General features: G+C 46.5%; 1 pseudogene; it reads right to left on the bottom strand.

The window, feature by feature from the left end:
* Window positions 1–289: 289 nt before the first annotated feature.
* On the bottom strand, window positions 290–1,194 carry LOC121139866 (annotated as a pseudogene).
* Window positions 1,195–6,578: the final 5,384 nt, after the last annotated feature.

Below are 6,578 nucleotides of genomic sequence, written 5' to 3'. Positions count from 1 at the left end.
TTCTGCTTGTCCTGGAATTCACACTGTAGACCAGACTACCCTGGAACTCACAGAGATTCACATGCACATGCCTCCGACCCCCGAGTGCTGGGGTTAAACGTGTGCACTACAATGCCCAGGCTCTTTTTTTTTGGTTTTATGAGACAGGGTTTCTCTGTATTGTTTTGGAAGCTGTCGGTCCAGCCTAGCCTCGAACTCACAGAGATCCGCCTGCCTCTGCCTCCCGAGTGCTGGGATTAAAGGCGTGCGCCACCACCGCCCGGCGCTCTTTTATTTTTATTTTTTTAACAGACTTAATTCACTTTATTTTTCTTGTATGAAAACCCTTATGTGGGTGGCCACAGCTGGAGCCTGGGTCCTCTGAACAGAGACTCTGGTGTGGGCTTTCACAAGATGGTCTGCGAATTCCTGATAAGGAGACTTGGTGAACACAGTCTCTTTCCAGAGGTTGAGGGTCAGGTAGCTGTAGGTCTTGGAGATGGCATCAAAGGTGGCCTTGGCAAAGTTGCCCCTGGCTGATGTGTAGCAGTCATCAATACCGGCCATCATCAGTAGCTTCTTGGGCACAGGAGCCAAGACGATGCCAGTGCCTCTGGGGGCAGGGATGAGACGCACCAACACAGAGCCACAGCGGCGCGTCACTTTGCATGGGACAGTGTGGGGCTTGCCAATCTTGTTTCCCCAGTAGCTTCTCCACACGGGGACAATGTAAAGCTTGGCCAAGATGATGGCCCCTCCAGATGGCTGTGGCTACCTCCTTGGAGCACTTCACACCAAGACCAACATGACCGTTGTAGTCCCCAACAGCGACAAAAGCCTTGAACCTGGTCTGCTGGCCAGCCCGAGTCTGCTTCTGTACTGGTATGATATTTAGAACCTCATCCTTTAAAGATGCACCCAGAAAATAAAAACAATAATCTCGGATTCCTTAATGGGCAGGGAGAACAGGTAGATCTCCTCCAGGGACTTGATCTTCATGTCCTTAACCAGGCAGCCCAGCTTGGTGACGGGGATCCACTCCTTGTCTTCAGCTTTACCTCCACGAGCCCCGCAGCCTTGACCACGGCCACAGCCTCGACCACGACCTCGGCCCCTGAGACCACTGCCGAAGCCTCCATGGAAGCTGCCACGGCCACCTAATCCCGGGCCCCCGGGTTCTCCGGGCCCTCCCGCTGCACTGGCATCATCCGCCATTTGGTGTTTTCCAGAAGTAGAAGAAGCTCTTTCATTTTTAAATATTTATTTACTTACTTTTGTGGTGTTTAAATGTGTCCCTGAGTGCATGGGCACCACACACATGCAGGAACCTGTGGAGGTTGAAAGAGGCATCTGACGCCTTTGAACTGGAATTAAACAAGGTTGTGAGCCACCATGTGGGTACTGGGAAGCAAACCCGGGTCCTCGGCAAGACCAGTCAGTGCTCTTAACCGCTGAGCTGTGTCTGTCTCTAGCCCACTGCCACACTGTCTTAACCACCTCCATCCCCCTTCTCGCTCAGGCCCCGTGCCTGCCATTCTCACTCTTCTCATCACCTAGACTCTGTCTACTGAGCATTCTACTCAGTCAGTCTGGTTTCCCCGCCATCCCTTTTGCTAGTTGTGACAGCTAATCTTGATTGTCAACTTAATTGGATCTGTAATCAGCAAAGACCTTTAGGCAGGTCTGTGGGATAGTTCCAGGAATGATTAACTGTGAGGAGAGCCTCCCCCCCCCACAAGAGCAGGTAGCACCTTCCTACAGTGGCCCAGATAGAAAGAGGCCTCAGGGAAAAACAATGCTGCTTAACTAGCAAGCGTCACTTCTCGTTGGTGAGTTTCATCTATCCCACAGTTGCTACTGTCATCCTCTGATGGCATCCGAAGCCACCTTCTTCAGATTTCCAATGTGAACCGAAGACCAGTGAATCCTCCAGGCCCTCAGTGCCATATGGGGACTACTGGAGCATCCACCCTCATGGAATCTCCACCTCACCACAATTCAGATGGCCATTATTGGACTGCCCAAACTATATTGTGTAAGTTAGACTAATGAATCCTCTTTTCAGTATATATTTATTCTATTGGTTCTGTTCCTCTACAGAACTGTAATATACCAGCTATACACACACCTTGTTGATTGTTCCTATATCCATACTGGCCTGAAGAGAACCACCACACTGAAGTTCTAAATGCTGTTACCCCCTTACTAGTACATTCCTCATGATGTGGTGAACGGTATGTCCCCACGATCTTTCCATGCAACATTATCCTCCACTGAGTGTCTGACATCTCATGTCTACTGAAACATGTCCACCTCCTTGTCCTTCTAGTTCATTGCCAGCCATAGCAGTTCTGGCAAACATTTTCCAAGCTTCTGGGATCCATCTTACAGGTCCTTACTAGGGTGTTGGGTTCTATAACTCAGGAGAGTATTCATATATCATACATTATATATTATGCTATTTATAAGGTATCTTTTTTCAAAGTTTTAATTTTACCCTCTCTTGCCTCAGCAGTATCAAATTGCTTGTCCACGCTTAGCTCCCAGATGCTAATGATACTTATCAGCTTTATCTCCTTTTTCTGTTTTTGCTAGCATATCATGTTCCCAGTTGCATCACATAGCGACTTTGTTATTGGCCTACTTTTAGGAGAACAGTAGGGTATCTTGTACGAGGCTGGCCTTCTTTACATCGTCTTAGGAAAATGGGACTTGCTAGCTCTTTAGAGTGCCATAGGATCACCTCCACAAGCTCAGATGCTTCAGAAAAAATTAGGAGTTTGGGGTTTTCGGGCCTTGAAGTCCATACCCTAAGGGTCAAGGTAGTATTCTTTTCCGACAAGATCCCTGACCTTGGGAAACAGACATGCTTTACTCTCATGATTAAGTCTAGGTATGTTCTTTGGCTTTCTTAAAAAATAAATAAAAATGCCATTCTGACAGGAGTGAGATAGTATCTCAGAGTTGTTTTGATTTGCATTTCTCGGATGGCTAGGGATGTTGAGCACTTTCTTAAGCGTCTATCAACCATTTTAGACTCCTCTATATAGTTCTGTACCCTACTTTTTAATTGGATCCTTTGATGTCTTGGAGACTTACTTCTTGAGCTCTTTGTATATTTTGGAGATCAGTCCTGTGTCAGATGTGGGGCTAATGAATATCTTTTCCCATTCTGTGGGCTGACTTTTTGTCTTGTTGATTGTGTCCTTTGCCTTACAGAAGCTTCTCAGTTTCAGGAAATCCCACTTATTAATTGTCAATCTCAGTGTCTGTGCTACTGGTGTTATGTTCAGGAAGCAGTCTCCTGTACCAATTTGTTCAAGGGTACCACCCACTTTCTCTTCTAAGAGGATCAGTGTGACTGGATTTATGTTGAGGTCTTTGATCCATTTGGACTTAAGTTTTGTGCATGGCGATAGACATGGATCTATCTGCAGTCTTCTACATGTCAGCATCCAGTTATGCCAGCACCATTTGTGGGAGGGGAGAGGGAGTTGTTGAAAAGTGAGGGGATGAAGAGGAGGGGAGAGGAGGATATGGAGGAGCAGGAAGGTTGAGTCAGGAGAAGAATTGAAGAGAGCAGGATGAGAGATACCATAATAGAGGGAGTCATTATAGGTATGAGGAGAGATCTGGCATTAATGAGATTTCCAGAAATCTACAAGGATGACACCAACTGGCAATCTAAGCAGTAGTGAAGAGACTACCTTACATGCCCTTCCCCAATAATGAGATTGATGACTGCTTTGTATGCCATCCTAGAACCTTCATCCAGTGACTGAGGGAGGAGGGAGGGAGGTAGACACCCACAGCTAAACACTGAACTGAACTCCTGGAAACCAGTGACAGAGAGGGAGGAGTGATGAGCAAAAGGGTCAAGACCAGGCTGGTAAAACCCACAGAATCAGCTGACCTGAACAAGGGGGAGTTCTTGGACCCCAGACTGATGGCTGAGAGGCAAGCATGGGACTGATCCAGACCCCCTAAATTTGGGTGTCAGTTAGGAGGCCTAGGCAATCTATGGGGCCTTGGGTAGTAGATCAGTATTTATCCCTGGCATAAAAATGGCCTTTGGGAGCCCATTCCACATGGAGGGATGCTCTCTCAGCCTGACACATGGGGGAAGGCCTAGGCCCTGCTGCAGATGATATGACAGACTTTGGAGATCCCCCATGGAGGGCCTCATCCTCCCTGGAAAGGGGAGTGGGTATTGGGTGGGGGGCTAAGGGGTGCTAGTGGGGGAAGGGGAGGAGTGGAGGGAGAGGGAGCTTGGATTGACATGTAAAGCAAGTTTGTTTCTAATTTAAATTTAAAAAGAGGAAAAGAAAAAAGAAAGACTGAAGGAAGGAAAGGAAGGGAGAAAGGGAGAGAGAGAGAGAGAGAGAGAGAGAGAGAGAGAGAGAGAGAGAGAGAGAGAGAGAGAGATCAGAGCCTAGTGTTGGTGGTGCACGCCTTTAATCCTAGCACTTGGGAAGCAGAGGCAGGTGGATCTGTGTGAGTTTAAGGCCAGCCTGGTCTACAAAGCTACACAGAGAAACCCTGTCTCAAAAAGCAACATCAACGAAAGATCAGCTGTGGAACCCAGTCCCATCTGATACATCTGCAATTCCTACCATGGAAGAGGGAGTGGAAAAATTCTGAGCCAGAGGATGAGGAAGTCTGCTGTGAGGTTTTGTCAGAAGCTACACCCATTTAAAGTCTCACCAATCTGATTACCTAAACATGAGCTGAACAAAGATAACTCTAGGCAACTAAGGAATACTGAGAGTGGGAGAAATAGTCTCCTACAGTAAACAGCACACCAACTGGTCATCCAGTTTCAAATGGTCAGCCCTGAAAGCGTGCATACAAGTAACATTAGACAGATTCAGCAGGTTGTACTTATTTATGCATTTATGAATATATATGTACATATGAAAGACAACAGGGAAGTGGGTATGGGAGGGCTTGGAGAGAGGAAATGGCAAGGGGAAACAGTGTAATTATAATCTCAAAAAAATAAATGATTTTTTTTAAAGCAGAGACATTCTATATGGGGCCAGAATAGCCTCAAATTCCCCATCTTCCTGCTTTAGCCTTCTGTGCACTGGGATCACAGGTGTTTGCCGCCACATTCAGTTTTGATCATTGTGCTGCCCAGAAGTGAAAGCATTTTATATGCTACCAAGGAGGTTCTATGACTTTCATTCTCAACCTGAAATTGACTTTCAACTTTTTCTTACCTATTTTCATAGTATCAGTCAAATAATAGTAAGCAGGGTTGGGGATGTAGCTGGCTAGTCCATGCAAGGCTCTTATCCCAAGCGTTCTAGAATTAAAATAAAGCCTGAGTTTTCCCTACCCAGCTCTCCCCCACCAAACTCCTGTCATTTCCTCTGCCACAAGAAGAAGGGTTATGCTGCTAGTAGGCTTTATACATATCACTCCAATGTACTGCAAGGTTATATATAAGCTGTGGACTATATCAAGACACTTTTCTTCTCCCGAACATGGCTCCTGGTGGGCTGGCTGGCATACAAGAAGTTGTTCATCCAGAAGGCAAGCCAGGTTGAAAACCATCAGTCTGACACTCGTATGACCCTGAAAGTGATGGGCCTGATAATTTCTCAAGTGCAGGTGGTCACCTACCACTATCTCCCTGTATCATGAGTAATATAAACCCAGAAACAGATATCAGGGTTCCAGCTGAAGATCAGAGAAGCAATGTAGCTGGTCACTAGCTCTTACCTCTACCTCAGACTGAAAGGGCTGTCCTGTCCTCAATGTGGCTGGAGAATAAATCTCTGAGCCTGACTACTGAATGCCCCTCTCCTATCTTATATACCTTTGTAGAGCTGGGATAGAAGTTGTGGGATCCCAAGTGCTGAGATCTCCTTTGTGTGAGCTGTTTCTCTTTTCGACTGATTCACTCTAATGTAGCCCTGGGTGGCCTTGAACTCACAGAGATCCATCTGCCTTTGTCTCCTGAGTCCTGGGATTAAAGGTGTGTGCCACCGTTGCCCTGGCTCTATGGCTGAGGTTAGCTTTGCATTTTGATATCCAGTGACTCTATTAAATCATAAATAATATATTACCACATCTCCCCCACAAAAAAAATGTTTTAAATGAGGGATATCAAGAGATTGCAGCAAGTATGGACTAGACAAGACTGTGGCATTTTTTTAGCTCATGGAGCCTGACCGTTTGCCTCTGTGTTAGATGCTAGAAAATCATGCAAGGCCTAACCAGAAGCAAGTTCACTGCCAGAATGTGTGTCACTCTGTACCATGACACCAACTCTTGCCATCTGAGGAACTTCTGGTAGAGACAGTCAGGGAGGGTAGGGGCTGGGCTAGCTGTGAGGAAACTCCCAATCCACCTTTTTTCCAAGACAGGGTTTCTCTGTATTGTTTAGGAGGCTGTCCTGGAACTCACTCTGTAGACCAGGCTGGCCTCGAACACACAGAGATCCACTGCCTCCTTAGTACTGGAATTAAAGGTGCATGTCACCACCACCCAGCAATAAATGTATGGTGAGGAAGGAATTGAGGGGAGAAATGGACTGGAAAGTGTACACAGGCCCATCTATGTGCATACACTCCCACTATCATAGGAGAGAT

Source organism: Mesocricetus auratus, unplaced genomic scaffold (assembly GCF_017639785.1).
Source record: "Mesocricetus auratus isolate SY011 unplaced genomic scaffold, BCM_Maur_2.0 Super-Scaffold_100003, whole genome shotgun sequence".
In the NCBI taxonomy this organism is placed as follows: domain Eukaryota; kingdom Metazoa; phylum Chordata; class Mammalia; order Rodentia; family Cricetidae; genus Mesocricetus; species Mesocricetus auratus.
The sequence above is the reverse complement of the archived record's forward strand: the minus strand, read 5'-3'. Positions and strand labels throughout refer to the sequence as shown.